Here is a 25,913-nt window from a genome sequence, read left to right on the forward strand (position 1 = left end):
CAAAATGATTGTCTGAGGAGGACTTACAAATAGCTGAGAAAAGAAGAGAAGCTAAAGACAAAGGAGAAAAGGAAAGAAATAAGTATCTGAATGCAGAATTTCAAAAAAAAATTGCAAGGAGAGATAAGAAAGCCTTCTTCAGTGGTCAGTGCAAAGAAATAGAGGAAAACAATAGAATGAGAAAGACTAGAGATCTCTGCAAGAAAATTAGAGACAGCAAGGAAATGTTTCATGCAAAAATGGGCACAATAAGGGACAGAAATAGTTTGGACCTAACAGAAGCAGAAGATCTTAAGAAGAGGTGGCAAGAATACATGGAAGAACTATACAAAAAAGATCTTCATGACCCAGATAACCACGATGATGTGACCACTCACCTAGAGCCAGACATCCTGGAATGTGAAGTCAAGTGGGCCTTATGAAACATCACTATGAGCAAAGCTAGTGGAGGTGATGGAATTCCAGTTGAGCTATTTCACATCCTAAACGATGATGCTGTGAAAGTGCTGGACGCAACATGCCAGCAAATTTGGAAAATTCAGCAGTTGCCACGGGACTGAAAAAGGTTGGTTTTCATTTCAATCCCAAAAGAGGCAATGCCAACGCATGCTGAAGCTACCACACTATTGCACTCATCTCACACACTAGCAAAATAATGCTCAAAATTTTCCAAGCCATGCTTCAACACTATGTGAAGCATGAACTTCCAGATATTCAAGCTGGTTTTAGAAAAGACAGAGGAACCAGGGATCAAATTGCAGACTTCCCTTGAATCATCAAAAAAGCAAGAGATTTCCAGAAACATCTACTTCTGTTTTATTGACTACCCCAAAATCTGTGACAGTAGGAATCACAACAAGCTGGGGAAAATTCTTAAAGAGATGGGAATACCAGACCACCTGACTGCCCTCCTGAGAAATCTGTATGCAGGTCGCGAAGCAACATGTAGAACTAGACATGGAACAACAGACTGGTTCCAAATTGGGAAAGGAGTATCTCAATGCTGCATATTGACACCCTGCTTTTTTAACTTATATGCAGAGTGCATCATGTGAAATGCTGTGCTGGATAAACTCAAGTTGGAATCAAGGTTGCTGGGAGAAATATCCATAACCTCAGATACACAGATGACACCACCCTTATGGCAGAAAGCAAAAAACTAAACAGCCTCTTAATGAAAGTGAAAGAGGAGAGTGAAAAAGTTGGCCTAAAGCTCAGCATTCAGAAAACTAAGATCATGTCATCTGGTCCTGTCACTTCATGGCAAATAGATGGGGAAACAATGGAAACAGTGAGAGATTTTATTTTGAAGGACTCCATAATCACTGCAGATGGTGACTGCAGCCATGAAATTAAAAGACGCTTACTCCTTGGAAGGAAAGCTCTATGACCAACTGAGACAACATGTTAAAAAAAGCAGACATTACTTTGCCAATAAAGGTCCATCTAGTCAAGGCTATGGTTTTTCCAGTAGTTGTGTATGGATTTGAGAGTTGGACTATAAAGAAACCTGAGAGCCAAAAAACTGATACTTTTGAACTGTGATGTTGGAGAAGACTACTGAGAGTCCCTTGGACTGCAAGGAGAACAAAGCAGTCAATCCTGACCAGATGCCATGATCTTAGTTTTCCAAATGTTGAGCTTAAAGTCAACTTTTTCACTTTCCTATTTCACTTTCATTAAGAGGCTTTTTAGTTCCGCTTCACTTTCTGCCATAAGGGTGGTATCATCTACATATCTGAGGTTATTGATATTTCTCCTGGCAATCTTGATTCCAGCTTGTGCTTCTTCCAGCCCAGTGTTTCTCATGATGTACTCTGCATATAAGTTAAATAAGCAGGGTGACAATATACAGCCTTGACGCACTCCTTTTCCTATTTAGAACCAGTCTGTTTGTCCATGTCCAGTTCTAACTGTTGCTTCCTGACCTGCATATAGGCTTCCCAAGATGTGGGTCAGGTGGTCAGGTATCCCCATCTCCTTCAGAATTTTCCACAGTTTATTGTGATCCACACAGTCAAAGGTTTTGGCATAGTCAATAAAACAGAAAAAATGTTTTTCTTGAACTCTCTTGCTTTTTCGATGAATTCGTAAAATATATATAAAGATTTTTGTTAGGTAATCTATATCTTTTTCTTTATTATATAAGATTACTAGACAAATAGGAAATTTGGAGTGAAGAAAAGAAGAATTGAAATATGTACCACATTTTAAGAATACATTTATTTGTCCTTAGCAAATGAATAATAGATAGCAAACAATTGCTTCATCAGTTTTATACTATTTTAACACTTTGTAATAAATAATTTTCTTTTTTTTTTTTTTGTAGGTTTTGTTGAATGAAAATAGAAGATGTTTAAGAAGTCAAAGGGATGCTCATGTGAGCCTTCTCCTTGATATTATAAGAACAGGTAGAAGAATGCAAAATACATTTAAAGCCAAGCTGTGTTTTATTTCCATTATTTTATTTCTATTCAAAGAGAGCTGATTTGTAGATTTTAGAAAGAGAATCTTGTAAAACCGATGCTCCTGCTGAAAAAATATATAAAATCTTTGGCTATCTGGTAGAACTGATTTATTGTAACCCAAGAGGTCCAGACTGAGAATCAGGAGTTTGAGTTTGAATTTACATGAAATCACTAATTAGTTACCTAACTTATAATCAGTTACCATGATTAGAAAAGTAAGAATTCTGAATTAAACTAATGTTTTTCTTAATTTTTTTAAGTAAATGCTATGATTTTCAGAGTTTACAATCTGAGTACTGCTTGCATTCTGAAAGTGTTTCAGAAGACTGAAAAGAGTCTGAGAAACAGGAGTAAATCTCAAATAATTGATTTCAGAAACCATAACAGGCTGCAGGGTATAAATTTTTTGGTAGTTGGCCTTCCTGGTGCCCATAAAATAGCACCATATAGATGGTTTTAGAGTACTGCCTACTTATTAAAGTCATTCCTAATAATAAGGTGAAGTATGTATCATAAGTTAGCAAAAGCAATTGGCAGTTGGAATTCATTTTCAGGGATATATTTAAATAGAAATATTTCCTCATATCAATCTAGTAATGCAATTATTATTGTCTAAAACCTGCTTATTAGTAAAGAGTGAAATAATTTCCCCATTATGACAGAAAGGGAAATTAAATACTAAGACTCTACTACAAAGAATCATATACCCCCCCCAAAAAAAAGAAAAGAAAAGAAAAAAATAGGAGTAGCTAGAGAATAACATTTCTAACAAAATGGTGAAAAAAACCATTCAGTATAACTCAATGTTTTCATTATCTCTCTTCAATATTAACAGAACGATCAGTCTTTTTTTTTTTTTTTTTTAGAACGATCAGTCTTAACAGATAAAGTTTATATTTGTTTTGCTTGAATCTCTCAAATTTTTACACTCTTTTCTTACCAGAAACAATTACTATCAGTAATTTTACATATAGCTATTCAGTCTTTGTTTTTATGTTGAATTATAAAATGCCTATAAGAAAATTCATACACAAATGAAAATTTAATCCATGATATAGTAAGTCTTGTGCATTAGAGGGAGCAAAACAGCTTCTACATTAAATCACACTATTAGGATCCTATTATTTGGTGATGGTAGTTTAGGAAACCCCATAGACTATAGCCTGCCAGGTTCCTCTGACCATGAGATTTCCAAGGCAAGAATACTAAAGTGGGTTGCCATTTCTTTCTCCAGGGAATCATCTAGACACAGGTATTGAACCCAGGTTCCCTTCACTGAAAGCAGATTCTTTACTCTCTGAACCTCCAGGAAAGTCCTAGTGTCTAACAGTCATTAATTCAAACTGCATTATAATCATATATCTGAAACACAAAGCTTTAAAACTATTTAAAGTAAAACAGTAAAAAATTAAGTAATATTTTTTATTTCTGTATTTGGAAATAATTAATTAGACAATTCGTGGGAGGCAAAATTCAACATAAATATTGATAAAGGTGGTCCATTGAGAATTTAAAACTCCATATAGCTTTCAACATTGTTTTTTATTAGTTTTTTAAAAACACATCTGTCAGCTAAAAAATATAGTCACAACCTGAAAGCAGAGTTATTTATTTGGTAGGAATGTTTAGGACTTCAAGCAAGGAGACAGCATATCTCAGTAGTTCTGAGAAAACTGCTCCAAGGAGGCAGGAGTGGGAGTCAGGTTATATACAAGATTGCAACATAGGAATCAGGCAGTCTGAATATTAAAGATCAGATATCAAGTTAAGGAATTTAGCATTCTATGTAGGGGGAGATACAAGCCTCTGGACTCACTGAATTCATTCCTTTCATATGCACCTCAGCTATCTAGGCCCGAATCTTGTTTTTTTGTGCACCTTAAGGATTGGCAGATGGGTGCTTCTTGCATCAGCCAACTCTTCTGTAATCACCATGGGGGTGGAAGCATCTGTTGGACCACAGTTTTGGGAGCCCTCATTCACATTTAGAGGCCAGAAATCACTGATGGTTGTGACATTTGTTACTTATTGATATGGCAAGAGATATTTCCATTTAACGCATTTATTGAAAAGATATGATAGGAAATCATATAACCCTGTATCTTTGAATACTAATAATATATTTGTATGGAAGAAAACTTTTTTTTTTATTATGTATTAAAAAGTTACTATAGAATTGGTGAAATTCCTTAATCTCACAGTTCTATCTTCCTCATTAACAAAGTGAGTCTAATAACATCAATGTTATCAATTCTTGTGAGGACTCCATCAGGTAACTTCACAGTGCTCCATATATCTTGGTTCTCTCTCAACCTGTTGGGTGCAAAGTGCTGTTCAGGTAGAAATTGCTAGGCAGTTAGTGTAGGGACTCCGTGACCTTGGCGTGTTTTGATAAACATCCTGCTCCATTAACCAAAAACTATACACACTGTCCCAAATTCCTGGTTCTCAGGGGAATGTGTCCTTGGTCTGATAAATTATCAGCACTTCAATGTGTTCGGTAGTTAGAATAGGAAAAAAAGAGTTCAAAATGGTAGTGGCTAAAAGACAAAGATGGGAAAAGCCCACTAAGATAGAACAAAGGAAGGTCCGAGGACCAGAGTGAGGACCTTAGGTAAAATAAACCGCCCACCTGGCCAGCCCAGTTTACATAAGGAAGGCTCAGAGGTAGGAGAAAAAACATATAAAAAGAGGAGCCAAAATTGGGCTGGAGCTTCTCTTCTCTTCATGTCTTTTGGGTCGACCCACCCTAGGCCTTGAAGATGTATTTTCCTTTGCTTTCTAAATAAAACTGAGCTGTAACACTGGTCCATCTGTTGCTTCAAATTTTTGCTGCAGTGAGACAGAACCAAGGAAATTACAAACTCTTGGCAGAAAGTGAAGAACTAAAGAGCCTCTTGATGAAAGTGAAAGAGGAGAGTGAAAAAGTTGGCTTAAAGCTCAATATTCAGAAAGCTAAGATCATGGCGTTCAGTCCCATCATGTCACGGCAAATAGATGGGGAAGCAGTGGAAACAGTGGCTGGCTTTATTTTTCTAGGCTCCAAAATCACTGCAGATGGTGATTGCAGCCATGAAATTAAAACACACTTACTCTTTGGAAGGAAAGTTATGACCAACCTATACAGCATATTAAAAAGCAGAGACATTACTTTGTCAACAAAGGTCCGTCTAGTCAAGGCTATGGTTCTTCCAGTGGTCATGTATGGATGTGAGAGTTGGACTATAAAGAAAGCTGAGTGCTGAAGAATTGATGCTTTTGAACTGTGGTGTTGGAGAAGACTCTTGAGAGTCCCTTGGACTGCAAGGAGATCAAATCAGTCATCCTAAATGACATCAGTCCTGAATGTTCATTGGAAGGACTGATATTGAAGCTGAAACTCCATTACTTTGGCCACCTGATGCAGAGAGCTGACTCATTGGAAAAGAACCTGATGCTGGGAAAGATTGAGGGCAGGAGGAGAAGGGGACAACAGAGGATGAGATGGTTGGATGGCATCACCGACTCAATGGGCATGGGTTTGGGTGGACTCTGGGAGTGGGTGATGGACAGGGAGGCCTGGTGTGCTGTGGTTTTTGGGGTCGCAAAGATCGGACACGACTGAGCTACTGAACTGAACTGAACTCCCAACATAAACATGAAAGGGTAGTAATTAACTTCTGTTCCACATGCCTGAGGGGAGAATAACTGTTGATCATTAATCTTTAACCCATAAATCTAGTCCATTGTAAAATGCTGGGGGGTCATGAGAAAAGGCTGCGGGATGGTGAATTAATGTCTAAGAAAACTAATAATCTGAGAATCTAAAGAAGCTATAAAGATGTCAAGTTAAACACTGAAAACTTTAAGCTGATTCATTATAAATGGCATATGTTAAAAGTAAGACAACCTGATGTGAAGGTCTGACTAATTGGAAAAGACCTGATCCTGGGAATGATTGAAGGCAGGAGGAGAAGGGATGACAGAGGATGAGATGGTTGGATGGCATCACCGACTCAATGGATGTGATTTGAGCAAGCTCTTAGAGCTGGTAATGGACAGGGAAGCCTGGAGTGCTGCAGTCCATGGGCTTGCAAAGAGTCAAACATGACTAAAGAACTGAACTGAACTGAACTAAAAAGTGTAAGTGCAAGTGCAAGTCTCTCAGTCGTGTCCGACTCTTTGTGACCCCTTGCACTATATGGTCCATGGAGTTCTCCAGGCCAGAATACTGGAGTGGGTAGCCTTTCCCTTCTCCAGGGAATCGTCTCAACCCAGGGATCAAACCCAGGTCTCCCACATTGCAGGAGGATTCTTTACCAGCTGAGCCAAAAGGGAAGCCCAAGAATACTGGAGTGGGTAGCCTATCCTTTCTCCAGCAGATCTTCCTGACCCAGGAATTGAACCAGGGTCTCCTGCATTGCAGGCAGATTCTTTACCAACTGAGCTATCAGGGAACCCCTAAAAAGTAAGAGCCAATCAAAAGTGTACAAATCCCATCACTTTATGGCAAATAGAGTGGAGAAACAATGGAAAAGGTGATAGACTTTATTTTCTTGGGCTCCAAGATCACCTCAGGTGGTGACTGCAGCCACAAAGTTAAAAGACGCTTCCTCTTTGGAAGAAAAGCTATGATCAACTAGACAGCATATTAAAGAGCAGAGACATTACTTTACTGAGAAAGGTCCTTCTAGTTAAAGCTATGGTTTTTCCAGTAGTCATGTATAGATATGAGAAGAGGACCATAAAGAAGGCTGAACACTGAAGAATTGATGCTTTTGAACTGTGGTGTTGGAGAAGACTCTTGAGAGTCCCTGCAAAGAGACTGCAAAGAGATCAAACCAGTCAATCCTAAAGGAAAGCAGTGCTGAATATTCACTGGAAGGACTGGTGCTGAAGCCGAAGCTCCAATACTTTGGCCACCTGCTGAGAAGAGCTGATTCATCTTCCCTGATGCTGGGAAAGATTGAAGGCAGAAGGTGAAGGGGACGACAGAGGACACGATAATTGCATGGCATTTCTGATTCAATAGACATGAGTTTGAGCAAGCTCCAGGAGATGGTGAAGGAACAGGGTAGCCTGGTTGTCTGCAGAGCATGGGGTGACAAAGAGTCAGATACGACTGGGCAACCAAAGAACAAAGGATATAAAGGGTTAACTCCTTCAGAGTTTCTTTATCCTCTTTATTTTTCTGCCACTCACCGAAGGATTCATCAAGATATTTAAAACCTTCTAATTTTTCTTTCTATTATAAACCTTAGAAACAAGTTGTTATGCTATGGAAATGCACGTTAAGATAATATTAGTTTTATAACAATGGGAAAAATCTCTCTCCCTCTCATTCTTCATCTGTCCATAATCTATCAATCATTTATCTATTATCTATCTACCTACCATCTAACTACCTCTATCCATATCTACCCACATATACATATAATTGTATAATTATTCTCCTTTAACTTAAAATTTTATCTGTTCTTTCTGAAATTTGTAAATTTATGTAAAGAATTTGTAACTACATTAACCTTTACTGTATATAACACTAATGCATACACTACATACAAATGTATATTAAGAAAAAAAAACACTTATGAAACTTGGAATCAGAAAACTTTGATGCAAATCTCATATCAACTGTCTTAGTTTGGAAAGTTTCCCTAGCCTCTCTAAGCTACAGTTTCCCTTTCTGAAAAAATGATCTCACCTTATTTGAATAATCAAAAATTAAGTAACAAAATGCATCACAAAATACATCATCATGTAGGTTTTGAGGTATTATTTCCATGTTACATCATAAATCCAAACATATATCTCATAAAACAAATAATTACATGAGTGTCATGAACATTTTCTGTAATGTTTTATCTCCTCAAAAATTATTTCATTCCATCAACTCAAGATATCCCAAAGACTTGGCCATAATCTTGAATCCAATATTGAGTTAAAGCTAAAGCACTATAGAGATGGGAGAGCAAGAGTTTAAAACAGGAAAATTGCTGGATTGTTCCAAACCCAAATCAAGTCACAGAAGGCTACAATCAATGGTTTGCTTGAGACATTAATACCAATGTATAAACTAGGTAAAGCAACATGTATACATGGCTACCAGATTAAGTGACTGCACACTCAAACTATGTGCCAAAGCACTCTAGTATATCACAGAGAGTCACAGGATATTTAAAATTTGGGGGAGAATGTACAGATGTGAGAGTTAGACTATAAGGAAAGCTAAGCACCAGAGAACTGATGCTTTCCCAACTGTCATGTGAGAGAAGACTCTTGAGTTCCTTGAACAGCAAGGAGATCAAACCAGTCAACCCTAAATGAAATCAACCCTCAACTGATGCTGAAACTGAAGCTCCAATACTCTGGCCATCTGATATGAAGAGTTGATTCACTGGAAAAGACCCTCATGGTGGGAAAGATTGAGGGCAGGAGGAGAAGGCGCTGACAGAGGATGAGAAAACTGAGTGTCATCACGAACTGAAAGGACATGAGTTTGAGCAAGCTCCAAGAGATAGTGAAGGACAGGGAAGCCTGGCTTGCATCTACAGAGTCGCACAGAGTTGAACATGATACAGTGACTGAACAACAGGGACATTTGTCAGAAACTATGTACACTATAGTGTTTAAATTACCTAACGTCTTTCAGCTATAATTTTTAATTTCTTTAATTTTTTGGCCTAGCAGACCTGTGAAAAAATTAACTGAAACACGGAGGATGTTCCAAATCAGGAAAACTTTCCATGCAGGAAAAAGATCAGTGGTTACAGAGGTTGGAGGAGGGGAGGACGGATGACACACAAGGGAATTTTAAGGCAGTGAAACTATTCTCTGATATACTGAGATGGTGGATATACGAAATTTATAAAAATCCATAAAATGTACAACCTTATTGTAAACTGTGGATTTTAGTGAATAATAATGTATTAATATTGCTTTGTTAACTTTAACACATGTACTGCACCAATGCAAATTGTTAATATAATAGGGGAAACTATATTTGGGAGGGGAGTATATGGGGTCTTTGTATTAGCCGATCAATTCTTCTGCAAATCTAAAAACCCACTCTAAAAGTAAAGTCTATTAATTATTTTTTAAAAAAAAGAAGAAGAAAATTTGCCATGAAAAGTATCATAAAAATACCACTTATTCAGGGAAGTAAAGCTCTGGAGTAGTCCAGGCTAGGTTACTATTTACACATAACTGAAATAATATTTTTCTTATTTTCTTACATTTTTTTCTTACTCATTCACTACACCCCAGTTTCTTAGATTTTCCCTTAAAACAGAACCAAATAGACTGCATGTGACTCCACCTATGATAAAAGTCACACCAGTTGCCTGTAGTTTTTCAGATTAAAATGGCATCATTATAGAAGATACTGCCATAGTATAATTTATTTTTTTCTTTTTATTACAGAATTTAACTTCACTTGGTCAGATTTATCCTATGGTGATGTGTTTCTTTGCTCTTGGGATATTTAAAAACATGAGAACCAGGCTAAAACTATGCTTTTTACTTTTCATTTTTTTTTTCTCTTGTACCTCATTAAGGTCTAAGTCTCTCTCATCAAAATCTGGATGTCTTTTCCAATTTCTTTTGAAATTAACTTTTTGTGTCATCTTCTTCTTTATCATAGATCAGTGCTCCCACTCTCTAATTCCAATTTCAATTCAGTAGTTTCTCTCAAAAAGTTCTCCCTTTATATGCATTTTTCTAAGGTACAATTTAGCTTATTAAAAAATAGGTCATTTTTTAATATTTCATCTGCATTTCTTATTCCATTTACCTTTCTTATATATTATGTTGTTACTGCATTATGATCCTAATGAGAAATAATGATAACTCTTATAGTATTTCTTCACAATTATTGCATGAAATAGCCCGATACTTTTCCTAAATTATCTTTTTAACCAAGCTCAATCACTGCACACAAAAGAAACCTCTCTTAAATTTGGTAGATACTGTATGTGTTCAATTTGTTGAAAATCTAACCCATTCTCTGCATACATATCTACTTCATGATTTGTTTTCTCCTCCACTAGTTATGATAGGTGATCACCATGTAGTTTCTTATATATCATACTTTAGTATTTCTTCAAACAAAATCTCTATTTGCAAATGTATTTTAGATGAGTTGTTAATTTATTTATGTCTAGTTATCATCTTGACACATACACAGCTTGCTCTCAGCTCCTTGTACACCAGGCACCTAGTATTAGACACATATGTCTAGACTTTTCTTGCTTCTTCTTAAAAACCCATCACTGTAAATGCTTATTCAGAACATCTGGTATGGGGTCCAGTGAGTATTTTGGACATGTTTTGATGTGCACTCAACTATCAACAGTATCTAGCTCTGTTCCTGGGGAGATAAGAAAGCCTTCCTCAGGACCAATTCAAGGAAATAGAGGAAAACAGTAGAGGGAAAAGACTAGAGATCTCTTCAAGATAATTAGAGATAGCAAGGGAAATTTTCATGCACAGATGGACACAATAAAGGACAGAAGTTATACGGAACTTAACCCTAACCTTATCCCTAAGAAGCAGAAGATATTAAGAAGAGGTGGCAAGAATACACAGAAGAAATATACAAAAACGATCTTATTGATCCAGATAATCATGATGGTGTGATCACTCACCTAGAGCCAGACATCCTGGAATATGAAGTCAAGTGGGCCTTAGGAATCACTACAAACAAAGCTAGTGGAGGTGATGGAATTCCAGTTGAGCTATTTCACATCCTAAAAGATGATGCTGTGAAAGTGCTGGACTCAACATGCCAGCAAACTGGGAAAACTCAGCAGTGACCACTGGACTGGAAAATGTCAGTTTTCATTCCAATTCCAAAGAAAGGCAATGCCAAAGAATGTTCAAACTACCACACAATTGCACTCACACCACGTGCTAGTAAAGTAATGCTCAAAATTCTCCAAGTCAGACTTCAACAGTATGTGAACCATGAAATTCCAGATGTACAAGCTGGATTTAGAAAAGGCAGAGGAGCCAGAGATCAAATTGCCAATATCTGCTGGATCATTGAAAAAGCAAGAGAGTTCCAGAAAAACATTTACTTCTGCTTTATTGACTAAGCCAAAGCCTTTGACTGTGTGGATCACAATAAACTGTGGAAAATTCTGAAAGAGATGGAAATACCAGACTGCCTGACCTGCCTCTTGAGAAATCTGTGTGCAGGTCACGAAGCAACAGTTAGAACTGGACATGGAACAGCAGACAGGCTCCAAATAGGAAAAGGAATACATCAAGGCTGTATATTGTCACCCTACTTATTTACCTTATATGCAGAGTATATCATGAGAAATGCTGGATGAGATGAAGCAAAAGCTGGAATCAAGATTGCCAGGAGAAATATCAATAAACTCAGATATGCAGATGATACCACTCTTATGGCAGAAAGCTAAGAAGAACTAAAGAGCCTCTTGATGGAAGTGAAAGAGGAGAGTGAAAAAGTTGGCTTAAACTCAACTTTCAGAAAGCTAAGATCATGGCATCCAGTCCCATCACTTCATGGCACATAGATGGGGAAACAGTGGAAACAGTGTCAGACTTTATTTTTGCGAGGCTCCAAAATCCCTGCAGATGGTGACTGTAGCCATGAAATTAAGAGACTCTTGCTCGTTGGAAGAAGAATTATGACCAACCTAGACAGCATATTAAAAAGCAGAGACATTACTTTTCCAACAAGGGCCCATCTAGTCAAAACTATGGTTTTTCCGGTAGTCATGTATGGATGTGAGAGTTGAACTATAAAAAAATCTGAGCGCTGAAGAATTGAAGCTTTTGAACTGTGGTGTTGGAGAAGACTCTTAAAAGTCCCTTGGAGTGCAAGAAGATCCAACCTGTCCATCCTAAAGGAAATCAGTCTTGAATGTTCATTGAAAGGACTGATGCTGAATCTGAAACAATATAATTTGGCCACCTAATGCAAAGAGCTGACTCATTGGAAAAGACCCTGATGTTAGGAAAGATTGAAGGCAGGAGGAGAAGGGGACAACAGGATGAGATGGTTGGATGGCATCACTGACTCAATGGACATAAGTTTGAGTAAACTCTGGAGTTGGTGACGGGCAGGGAGGCCTGGCGTGCTGCAGTCCATGGGGGCACACAGTTGGACATGATTGAGGTACTGAACTGAACTGAGAGTCCACCAAAAAGGATTAAAATAATCACCATAATTTTTTTCATTTATTTTTATTAGTTGGAGGCTAATTACTTTACAATATTATAGTGGTTTTTGCCATACATTGACATGAATCAGCCATGGATTTACATGTGTTCCCCATCCCGATCCCCCCTCCCGGTTCCCTCCCTATCCCATCCCTCTGGTCTTCCCAGTGCACCAGCCCTGAGCACTTGTCTCATGCATCCAACTGGGCTGGTGATCTTTTTCACCCTTGATAGTATATTTGTTTCAATGCTGTTCTCTCTGAACATCCCACCCTCGCCTTCTCCCACAGAGTCCAAAAGTCTGTTCTGTACATCTGTGTCTCTTTTTCTGTTTTGCATATAGGGTTATCGTTACCATCTTTTTAAATTCCATATATATGCATTAGTATACTGTATTGGTCTTTATCTCTCTGGCTTACTTCACTCTGTACAATGGGCTCCAGTTTCATCCATCTCATTAGAACTGATTCAAACGAATTCTTTTTAATGGCTGAGTAATATTCCATGGTGTATATGTACCACAGCTTCCTTATCCATTCGTCTGCTGATGGACATCTAGGTTGCTTCCATGTCCTGGCAATTATAAACAGTGCTGCGATGAACACTGGGGTACACGTGTCTCTTTCAGATCTAGTTTCCTCAGTGTGTATGCCCAGGAGTGGGATTGCTGGGTCATATGGCAGTTCTATTTCCAGTTTTTTAAGGAATCTCCACACTGTTCTCCATAGTGGCTGTACTAGTTTGCATTCCCACCAACAGTGTAAGAGGGTTCCCTTTTCTCCACACCCTCTCCAGCATTTATTGCTTGTAGACGTTTGGATAGCAGCCATCCTGACTGGCGTGTAATGGTACCTCACTGTGGTTTTGACTTGCATTTCTCTGATAATAAGTGATGTTGAGCATCTTTTCATGTGTTTATTAGCCATCTGTATGTCGTCTTTGGAGAAATGTCTGTTTAGTTCTTTGGCCCATTTTTTGATTGGGTCATTTATTTTTCTGGAATTGAGCTGCAGGAGTTGCTTGTATATTTTTGAGATTAATCCTTTGTCTGTTGCTTCGTTTGCTATTATTTTCTTCCATTCTGAGGGCTTTCACCTTGCTTATAGTTTCCTTTGTTTTGCAAAAGCTTTTAAGTTTAATTAGGTCCCATTTGTTTATTTTTGCTTTTATTTCCAATATTCTGGGAGGATCCTGCTGTGATTTATGTCAGAGAGTGTTTTGCCTATGTTCTTCTCTAGGAGTTTTATAGTTTCTGGTCTTACATTTAGATCTTTAATCCATTTTGAGTTTATTTTTGTGTATGGTGTTAGAAAGTGTTCTAGTTTAATTCTTTACAAGTGGTTGACCAGTTTTCCCAGCATCACTTGTTAAGGAGGTTGTGTATCCTTGCCTCCTTTGTCAAAGATAAGGTGTCTGTACGTACATGGATTTATCTCTGGGCTTTCTATTCTGTTCCATTGATCTATATTTCTTTGTGCCAGTACCATACTCTCTTGATGACTCTGGCTTTGTAGTAGAGTCTGAAGTCAGGCAGGTTGATTCCTCCAGTTTCATTCTTCTTTCTCAAGATTGTTTTGGCTATTCGAGGTTTTTTTGTATTTCCATACAAATTGTGAAATTATTTGTTCTAGTTCTGTGAATAAATAAATAAATAAATAAAATAATCACCATAAAACAGGTAGAGAAAATACAATGAAAAACAAACACAGGCTCACAAAACAACTTCTGATCGCTAGCTGAGGTCATCAGGCGCCCAGAAAAGCAGACCATTGTCTTCGAAAGGAGGTAGGACAAAATATAAAAGATAAAAAGTGAGACAAAAGAGCTAGGGACGGAGACCCGTCCCGGGAAGGGAGTCTTGGGCGGCCTTGCTTGGGCTAGGGTCCGGGCCTGAGGGCCCTGAGGACAATCGGAGGGAGCTTCTGTGAGGTGCCAACTTGAACTGTGGGAGACCAAAAGAGAGAAAATTAACCGGCCGGAACACACTGCCGGCCGTTCGCAGAACAAAGGGACGGAGAAACTCCCAAGAAGAGGTCGCAGGCTGCGGACCCGCCCAGCCCCGCCGGAGGCAGGAGGCAGGGGGGAGGGGAAGGTCGCGGCGAGACACAGGGCGCGGGCACCCGACCGGCGCGGGCGGGGACTGGGGCTGGGGACGCAGAGGGCGGAAGGCGCGCGCACCCGACTGGCGCCAGCGGAAACTGAAACTGGGTCCGCGGAAGGGAGTGGGCGCGCCACACCTGGGGATAGTGCGCCCATCAAGCCCCTCGCTGCCTGGACCGCTCTGACGGGGAAGGCACAGAGAGCAGGCGCAGCTTTTCCTTCCGCGCTTTTGTGTAACACCCGAGGGCTGGAACCTATAGCAGCGCGGGGCGCGCTCCATACAGAACAGCCGGGAGCCTGAGCAGCGCAGACGGAGAAAGCAGCGTCAGCCCCTGCCGGCAGCGCCAGCCCGCCCCGCAGCGCCAGCCCCTCCCCGCAGCGTCAGCCCCGCCCCGCGGCGCCGGCCCATCCCCGCAGCGTCAGCCCCTCCCAGCAGCGCAACGGAACTAGCTAACTGAATAAGAGTCCACCTCCGCCCGCCTGTGTCAGGGCGGAAATGAGGCTCTGAAGAGACCGGCAAACAGAAGCCAAATAAACAAAGGGAACCGCTTCAGAAGGGACTGGTGCAACAGACTAAAATCCCTCTAGAAAACACCAACTTCACCGGAAGGGCCCTGTAGATATCGAGAAGTGTAAGCTGGAACGAGGAGCTATCTGAAACTGAGCCGAACCCACACTGACCGCAGCAGCTCCACAGAAACTCCTAGATATATTTTTACTTTTTTTTTTCTAAGTAAGGAAAAAAAAAAAAATTTTTTTTTCTTTTTATATTTTTTCTTTTTTATTTTTTCTCTTTTATTTCCTTTAAAATTCCCTATTACTCCCCCATTACTCCTTAACTTTCATTTACATAGATTTTTACGATTTTTTTAATTAGGGGAAAAAAAATTTTTTTTTTTTCTTTCTTTTTTTCTTTTTTCTTCTTTTTTTTCCTTTCCGTTTTCTCTTTTATTTTCTATTTTTCTTTTTCTCTTATTTCTTTTAAAGTCCTCTGGTACTCCTCTACTACTCTTCATTTTCATTTTCACTACACTATAACCTTACCAAAAAAAAAAAAAGAAGCCCTATCTTTAAACCGAAGATTATTCTCTCCCAATCTTGACTCTCTGTTTTCTACCTCAGAACACCTCTATTTCCTCCTTTCCCCTTCTCTTCCCAATCCAATTCTGTGAATCCTTGTAGGTGTCTGAGATACGGAGAACACTCTGGGAACAGACAGCTGCGTAGATCTGTCTCTCTCCTCTTGAGTCCCCCTTTTTCTCCTCCTGCTCATCTCTATCTCCCTCCTCCCTTTTCTCCTGTTCATGTAACTCTGTGAACCTCTCTGGGTGTCCCTAACAGGGGAGAATCTTTTCGCCATTAACCTAGAAGTTTTATTATCAGTGCTGTAGAGTTGGAGAAGTCCTGAGACTACAGGAAGAATAAAACTGAAATCCAGAGGCAGGAAACTTAAGCCCAAAACCTGAGAACACCAGAAAACTCCTGACTACATGGAACTTTAAGCAATAAGTGACCGTCCAAAAGCCTCCATACCTACACTGAAACCAACCACCACCCAAGAGCCAGTAAGTTTTAGAGCAAGATATACCACGCAAATTCTCCAGCAACACAGGAACATAGCCCCGACTGTCAACATACAGGCTGCCCAAGGTGACACCTAACACATAGACCCATCTCAAAACTCATTACTGGGCACTCCATTGCTCTCCATAAAGAAGAAATCAAGTTCCACGCACCAGTACACTGACGCAAGCTTCCCTAACCGGGAAACCTTGACAAGCCAATCGTCTAACCCCACCCACTGGGTAAATCCTCCACAATAAAAAGGAACCACAGACCTCCAGAATACAGAAAGTCCACTCCAGACACAGCAATCTAAACAAGATGAAAAGGCAAAGAAATACCCAACAGGTAAAGGAACATGAAAAATGCCCACCAAGTCAAACAAAAGAGGAGGAGATAGGGAATCTACCGGAAAAAGAATTTAGAATAATGATAATAAAAATGATCCAAAATCTTGAAAACAAAATGGAGCTACAGATAAATAGCCTGGAGACAAAGATTGAAAAGATACAAGAATTGTTTAATAAAGACCTAGAAGAAATAAAAAAGAGTCAATTAAAAATGAACAATGCAATGAATGAGATCAAAAACACTTTGGAGGGAACCAAGAGTAGAATAACGGAGGCAGAAGATAGGATAAGTGAGGTAGAAGATAAAATGGTGGAAATAAATGAAGCAGAGAGGAAAAAAGAAAAAAGGATCAAAAGAAATGAGGACAACCTCAGGGACCTCTGGGACACTGTGAAACGCCCCAACATTCGAATCATAGGAGTCCCAGAAGAAGAAGACAAAAAGAAAGGCCATGAGAAAATACTCGAGGAGATAATAGCTGAAAACTTCCCTAAAATGGGGAAGGAAATAGCCACTCAAGTCCAAGAAACCCAGAGAGTCCCAAACAGGATAAACCCAAGGCGAAACACCCCAAGACACATATTAATCAAACTGACAAAGATCAAACACAAAGAACAAATATTAAAAGCAGCAAGGGAAAAACAACAAATAACACACAAAGGGATTCCCATAAGGATAACAGCTGACCTATCAATAGAAACCCTCCAGGCCAGAAGGGAATGGCAGGACGTCCTGAAAGTAATGAAAGAGAATAACCTACAACCTAGATTACTGTATCCAGCAAGGATCTCATTCAGATATGAAGAACTCAAAAGCTTTACAGATAAGCAAAAGCTGAGAGAATTCAGCACCACCAAACCAGCTCTTCAACAAATGCTAAAGGATCTTCTCTAGACAGGAAATGCAGAAAGGTTGTATAAACGTGAACCCAAAACAACAAAGTAAATGGCAACGGGACCACACCTATCAATAATTACCTTAAATGTAAATGGGTTGAATGCCCCAACCAAAAGACAAAGATTGGCTGAATGGATACAAAAACAAGACCCCCATATATGCTGTCTACAAGAGACCCACCTCAAAACAAGAGACACATACAGACTAAAAGTGAAGGGCTGGAAAAAAATATTTCATGCAAATGGAGACCAAAAGAAAGCAGGAGTCGCAATACTCATATCAGATAAAATAGACTTTCAAATAAAAGCTGTGAAAAGAGACAAAGAAGGACACTACATAATGATCAAAGGATCAATCCAAGAAGAAGATATAACAATTATAAATATATATGCACCCAACATAGGAGCACCACAATATGTACGGCAAACACTAACGAGTATGAAAGAGGAAATTAATAGTAACACAATAATAGTGGGAGACTTTAATACCCCACTCACAACTATGGATAGATCAACTAAACAGAAAATTAACAAGGAAACACAAACTTTAAATGACACAATGGACCAGCTAGACCTAATTGATATCTATAGGACATTTCACCCCAAAACAAGCAACTTCACCTTTTTCTCAAGTGCACACGGAACCTTCTCCAGAATAGATCACATCCTGGGCCATAAATCTAGTCTTGGAAAATTCAAAAAAATTGAAATCATTCCAGTCATCTTTTCTGACCACAGTGCAGTAAGATTAGATCTCAATTACAGGAAAAAAATTGTTAAAAATTCAAACACATGGAGGCTAAATAACACGCTTCTGAATAACCAACAAATCATAGAAGAAATCAAAAAAGAAATCAAAATATGTATAGAAATGAATGAAAATGAAAACACAACAACCCAAAACCTATGGGACACTGTAAAAGCAGTGCTAAGGGGAAGGTTCATAGCATTACAGGCTTACATCAAGAAACAAGAAAAAAGCCAAATAAATAACCTAACTCTACACCTAAAGCAATTAGAGAAGGAAGAAATGAAGAACCCCAGGGTTAGCAGAAGGAAAGAAATCTTAAAAATTAAGGCAGAAATAAATGCAATAGAAACTAAAGAGACCATAGCAAAAATCAACAAAGCTAAAAGCTGGTTTTTTGAAAAAATAAACAAAATTGACAAACCATTAGCAAGACTCATTAAGAAACAAAGAGAGAAGAACCAAATTAACAAAATAAGAAATGAAAATGGAGAGATCACAACAGACAACACTGAAATACAAAGGATCATAAGAGACTACTACCAGCAGCTCTATGCCAATAAAATGGACAACTTGGATGAAATGGACAAATTCTTAGAAAAGTATAACTTTCCAAAACTGAACCAGGAAGAAATAGAAGATCTTAACAGACCCATCACAGGCAAGGAAATCGAAACTGTAATCAAAAATCTTCCAGCAAACAAAAGCCCAGGACCAGATGGCTTCACAGCTGAATTCTACCAAAAATTTAGAGAAGAGCTAACACCTACCGTACTCAAACTCTTCCAGAAAATTGCAGAAGAAGGTAAACTTCCAAACTCATTCTATGAGGCCACCATCACCCTAATTCCAAAACCTGACAAAGATGCCACAAAAAAAGAAAACTACAGGCCAATATCACTGATGAACATAGATGCAAAAATCCTTAACAAAATTCTAGCAAACAGAATCCAACAACATATTAAAAAAATCATACACCACGACCAAGTGGGCTTTATCCCAGGAATGCAAGGATTCTTCAATATCCGCAAATCAATCAATGTAATACACCACATTAACAAATTGAAAGATAAAAACCATATGATTATCTCAATAGATGCAGAGAAAGCCTTTGACAAAATTCAACACTCATTTATGATTAAAACTCTCCAAAAAGCAGGAATAGAAGGAACATACCTCAACATAATAAAAGCTATATATGACAAACCCACAGCAAGCATTACCCTCAATGGTGAAAAATTGAAAGCATTTCCCCTGAAATCAGGAACAAGACAAGGGTGCCCACTCTCACCACTACTATTCAACATAGTGTTGGAAGTTTTGGCCACAGCAATCAGAGCAGAAAAAGAAGTAAAAGGAATCCAGATAGGAAAAGAAGAAGTGAAACTCTCACTGTTTGCAGATGACATGATCCTCTATATAGAAAACCCTAAAGACTCTACCAGAAAATTACTAGAGCTAATCAATGAATATAGTAAAGTTGCAGGATATAAAATTAACACACAGAAATCCCTTGCATTCCTATATACTAACAATGAAAAAACAGAAAGAGAAATTAAGGAAACAATACCATTCACCATTGCAACAAAAAGAATAAAATACTTAGGAGTATATCTACCTAAAGAAACAAAAGACCTATACATAGAAAACTATAAAACACTGATGAAAGAAATCAAAGAGGACACAAACAGATGGAGAAACATACCGTGTTCATGGATTGGAAGAATCAATATTGTCAAAATGGCTATTCTACCCAAAGCAATCTATAGATTCAATGCAATCCCTATCAAGCTACCAAGGGTATTTTTCACAGAACTAGACCAAAGAATTTCACAATTTGTATGGAAATACAAAAAACCTCGAATAGCCAAAGTAATCTTGAAAAAGAAGAATGGAACTGGAGGAATCAACCTGCCTGACTTCAGACTCTACTACAAAGCCACAGTCATCAAGACAGTGTGGTACTGGCACAAAGACAGAAATATAGACCAATGGAACAGAATAGAAAGCCCAGAGATAAATCCACGAACCTATGGACACCTTATCTTTGACAAAGGAGGCAAGGATATACAATGGAAAAAAGACAACCTCTATAACAAGTGGTGCTGGGAAAACTGGTCAACCACTTGCAAAAGAATGAAACTAGAACACTTTCTAACACCATACACAAAAATAAACTCAAAATGGATTAAAGATCTAAATGTAAGACCAGAAACTATAAAACTCCTAGAGGAGAACATAGGCAAAACACTCTCTGACATAAATCACAGCAAGATCCTCTATGACCCACCTCCCAGAATATTGGAAATAAAAGCAAAACTAAACAAATGGGATCTAATGAAACTTAAAAGCTTTTGCACTACAAAAGAAACTATAAGTAAGGTGAAAAGACAGCCGTCAGATTGGGAGAAAATAATAGCAAATGAAGCAACAGACAAAGGATTAATCTCAAAAATATACAAGCAACTCCTGAAGCTCAATTCCAGAAAAATAAATGACCCAATCAAAAAATGGGCCAGAGAACTAAACAGACATTTCTCCAAAGAAGACATACAGATGGCTAACAAACACATGAAAAGGTGCTCAACATCACTCATTATTAGAGAAATGCAAATCAAAACCACAATGAGGTACCATTACACACCAGTCAGGATGGCTGCTATCCAAAAGTCTATAAGCAATAAATGCTGGAGAGGCTGTGGAGAAAAGGGAACCCTCTTACACTGTTGGTGGGAATGCAAACTAGTACAGCCACTATGGAAAACAGTGTGGAGATTCCTTAAAAAACTGGAAATAGAACTGCCATATGACCCAGCAATCCCACTTCTGGGCATACACACTGAGGAAACCAGATCTGAAAGAGACACATGCACCCCAATGTTCATCGCAGCACTGTTTATAATAGCCAGGACATGGAAGCAACCTAGATGCCCATCAGCAGATGAATGGATAAGGAAGCTGTGGTACATATACACCATGGAATTTTACTCAGCCGTCAAAAAGAATTCATTTGAACCAGTCCTAATGAGATGGATGAAACTGGAGCCCCTTATACAGAGTGAAGTAAGCCAGAAAGATAAAGAACATTACAGCATACTAACACATATATATGGAATTTAGAAAGATGGTAACGATAACCCTATATGCAAAACAGAAAAAGAGACACAGAAATACAGAACAGACTTTTGAACTCTGTGGGAGAAGGTGAGGGTGGGATGTTTCAAAAGAACAGCATGTATACTATCTATGGTGAAACAGATCACCAGCCCAGGTGGGATGCACGAGACAAGTGCTCCAGCCTGGTGCACTGGGAAGACCCAGAGGAATCGGGTGGAGAGGGAGATGGAAGGGGGATCGGGATGGGGAATAAGTGTAAATCTATGGCTGATTCATATCAATGTATGACAAAACCCACTGAAATGTTGTGAAGCAATTAGCCTCCAACTAATAAAAAAATTAAAAAAAAAAAAAAACAAACAGAACAAATACAGTGATAGGAAAACATGATATGACACTTTTAGACTAAGATGGTAAAGGTACAGTAAAACTGATCTCATATTTATTCTGTTCCTCTTATATACACAATTTCTGATTTCATGTTTTCAAGGAGATATCAAGTTAGCATTAATTCCAACCACAGAAAAACTTTACTTTTGTAATATAATTCCTAATCAGCTGAACTTATTATCCAAAGTGCAGTACATAAAATCATGAATGTGGCAAAAGTTTTAACTGTATTCAATAATATTTTAATTAATTGTCAGTTGCCATGTATGGAAGTTTTTGTTATTATTACCTCAGGGGACTATTCATAACAGGAACTGAATTGCATTAAAATGTGTTTAGTAAGCAATGCTTTAAATACACCAAAGAATAGCAACCTATTTACATAATACTCCATTTTCCATGTTCAGACACAACTCTGCAGTAACTGAGAGGTCACTCTTGCTGCTGCAAGTTGAGAGTAACAGCATTACTCTTTAAGAGAATAATATAAGCACATAATCATAAAAGTATGACTAATAGCAGCTAATGCTCTTCCTCACAATAATACTAATGTTTCATAGAAGACTAAAGGTAAAAGAGAGGCATAAAGATGTACATTTAGGACAACATGCTTATATCCTCAAGGTTCCTATTGATTTAATAGAAATCCACCAATACTTAATACTTGAACTAATTATTTTTATACATCCACAAATTGATGAGCAATGTTTGGAAATGATAACATTTAAAGATATGTCAATAGAAATCCTAAACAGAGTTCTGCATTTTATAACAATGGGTAAGGATGGCTGTTTTATCATACAACAGTTTTGTAACTCATATCACCTATTTATACAAGAACAGAGCAAGTCTAATAATATCTTTTTTAAACATTGACAAAATAAATTATTTTACTTGAGATAAGACTTACAGAATTTATCAAGTTTGCTTAAGAGAACAGAGTCAACTAACAGTACAATACGAACTGTAATACATAGAACAAACTTGTTAGCTACAAAACTGCTAGCTCATGTTCAGTTTCTTAGGGATTTATACATTTCAAATCCATGTTTTGCCTTAGAAGATATGATCAAGTGTATCTTCAATAACAAGTTTATACCACAGATAATGTGAAGGCATGTAAATGACAATAATTTAAGGCAAACCCCATGGTAATTCTATGCTATTTTATTTTATAAATTAAATCAACATATGGCTTTATCTAAAACTGTGAAGGTTCTGTGTATTCCTATATTCCCTTTTCTTTTCAGCTGGAATTTTAACGAATTTGAATAAGTCAAGTGTGGAGAGACATAGAAGTTAAAATCTCCTGGAAGTTTTATAGTAAAAGGCTGTTTGTATTCTCTTGTTAATTCTTTTCTGTGGCTACTTCCAATTGCTCTGAGGGTGACTGGGCAGACAGGAGTCTTGAGGACTCTTGTTTGCCACAGAAGTATACAGTGCCAGCCAGAATATTAAGGGAAGAGTAAGAGAGTCTGAAAAACGCTGTCGCTGATCCAAACTCTTCATCAATACATGTCTTGGTGGAACTGCACTAAGCAATTTCTTAAAAACGGCAAGAACTATTACTTATCTAATATGATAAAAAGAGCTAAGCATTTCCAGTGAGAAAGGAGCATATTTCTCACCTGAGACATCTATTCTTTTTTCCTTAGAATATTTCTGAGAAAATGATCTGTATACTGGATGGATAGTTCTCCAGAGACTATCATGTTAGAAATATATGAAAGAGGTCAGTACTGGGAAAATAAGAAAACTTCCATTCAGTTTAAACTTATATTTTAGTAGAACAAACTTCATCATAAACAGGAAGAAAATTCTCTTCTAATAATGTATTAAATTTGCACTCCCATTAATCTATCCCCAGTTTATCAGTGGAGAATAGGATAAATGATACTATCTGATGTTTCTAAGTTATGAAACTTTGAGAATTGCTTTACTTCTGTGAGGTGCAGAGTCTTACATGCACAGTATAGATGAATAACTTTTCTCAGAGGGCTACTAGATACAAATTTGCAAGCATATGTATTTCTCATAGAATAAATTATAAATATATAAGTGTTAGATTTCCTTATGCCTGAATGGACTTTTCAAGTTCCGCTTGGAAATGATTTTTAGTCTGGAAGCCCCACCGTTAGTCTAACAGAGATGCTAATTCACTGTTGTCTGTAGTTTCAATTAAAACCACCAGATGATAGGAGCACCTTGGTATACATGCAGCAGACAAATCAACCTAATTACTAAGAGCTTTTAATGTAGATTGTCATATAAATATTGGGAAATACACCAAATTTCAAGCCGTGAAACAGTGATTATTAATGTCTTGGGAGTTTATATTTCAATCGATCAGTAATAGGGTTCAAAGAAATCAGAGACACAAAATTGATGGGCAGGGAAGAAGCACCTAAATGCTATTAGAGCACTCATCACCTAGTGCTAAGACTCCCTTGCTAGGATAAGCTGGCCACAGAACAGGTGAGTTTCACACTAGCTCACCTGCCAACCTCAAGAAAATGTCTGTGCAAGGAGGTATACTGCAAAATGCCACAAAATTCCCAGTCTAGCAGTACATCACTCTTGGGTATTCAATGACTCCAAAAGACCCAAAGTGTAGCTAAGCTAAAGGCTTAGCACAAGTTTCAAAGAACTAGTGTACTACTTTCTGGAACACCTGCTTATGCTTAAGAACTATGGTGTAGAAGCTGCAGATAGCTACAAAAATGGCAAAGTCTTACTAAAATAGCCTAGAATCATAATAGCCACTATGGGAATGTTCCAATTAGACAGGACTGTTCATTTAAGAAGTGCATTTAAAAGCAAGGGCTTCCAAGTCAAACAAACAGAATGGGAAACCTATTTAACTGGCTTGCAGAAGCTGCCAACAAGCTTCAAGATTCCAAAAGAGCTTCATTGCATGATTCATTGCAAAAGGTTAATAAAAAATTAAAGACACAAAAGGTACTTAAAACAAAAGACTATAAAACTGACGTGACTATTTCTACTCTTCTCTATTCTCTAAGGTAACTGCATGTCTAGCCAGAAATGATTAAGGGAATTTTATAGGTATTAATACTAAAATATTTTATATTTATTAAATCTTTTATATTATGGAAGGAAGTCTAATAGCCTCAAACATTGAGCAGGGCTGACATCTCTACTAGACTTGATGTGTTAACTCTTCTTATCTCATTAGCAAGTTTTTACATAAAGTTTTAAAACTCACAGTGCTGATACTTTTTCTTTGAAAATTAAATTGACAAGTTTTACACTGGTTATACTAGTTATACAACAAAAATACTTCACTAACATAAAAGTGAGATAAAGTTACATTGTTTTTCAACTTTTGCTTTTTACTGAATGTGTTATGGAAACGTTCTCATGTTGGTACATACAGATTTAAGAAATAATTTCTAGTTTTCTGATCTTTGTGTTTATATGTGTGCTCAATCGTGTCCTACTCTTTTGTGACCCCATGAACTGTAGTCCACCAGACCCCTCTGTCCATGGAATTTTGTAGGCAAGAATACTGGAGGTGTTGCCATTTCAGAGGATCTTCCTGACCCAGAGATCGAACTGATATCTCCTGTGTTTCCTGCATTGGCAGGCAGATTCTTTACCAGTGAGCCCCCTGGGAAGGCCTTTCTGATTTTTATCCCAGACCTAATCTTCTAAGGGAACAATTTATAGTGATTTCAGACAGTCTATTCCCTACTCCATACCCAATGTAATCAAGAAGGTGTATTCAGCAAATCTAGGACTTATTTCCTGGGTATTTCTTTCTCCAAAATAGCACGTCCATTATTTTTCTCAGACAGGCCATTTCAGCATGGTTTTATTTATTCTTTAATCTGCTGCTTTGATTTTAAAACTGTAACAAATGTGTGTGGCATGAAAGGATATTTTGAAACATTAACAATCTATCCTTCTCCAGTATTTAGTTTTCTTTTCTAATCTTCATTAGTCCATTCTGAGCTTCTCAGGTATAGCTTGGATCTTACCTTTCAGAGGTCTAGAATCTTTCAGAAGAAGGAAAAATTTTTTTTTACAAAAGATGTGGAAGGAAAATGATCAATAAGACTAAGGCCTCCCTGTATGTTCTCTACCCTCTTA

The sequence above is a fragment of the Cervus elaphus genome, chromosome 31 (genome assembly GCF_910594005.1).
Source record: "Cervus elaphus chromosome 31, mCerEla1.1, whole genome shotgun sequence".
NCBI lineage: Eukaryota > Metazoa > Chordata > Mammalia > Artiodactyla > Cervidae > Cervus > Cervus elaphus.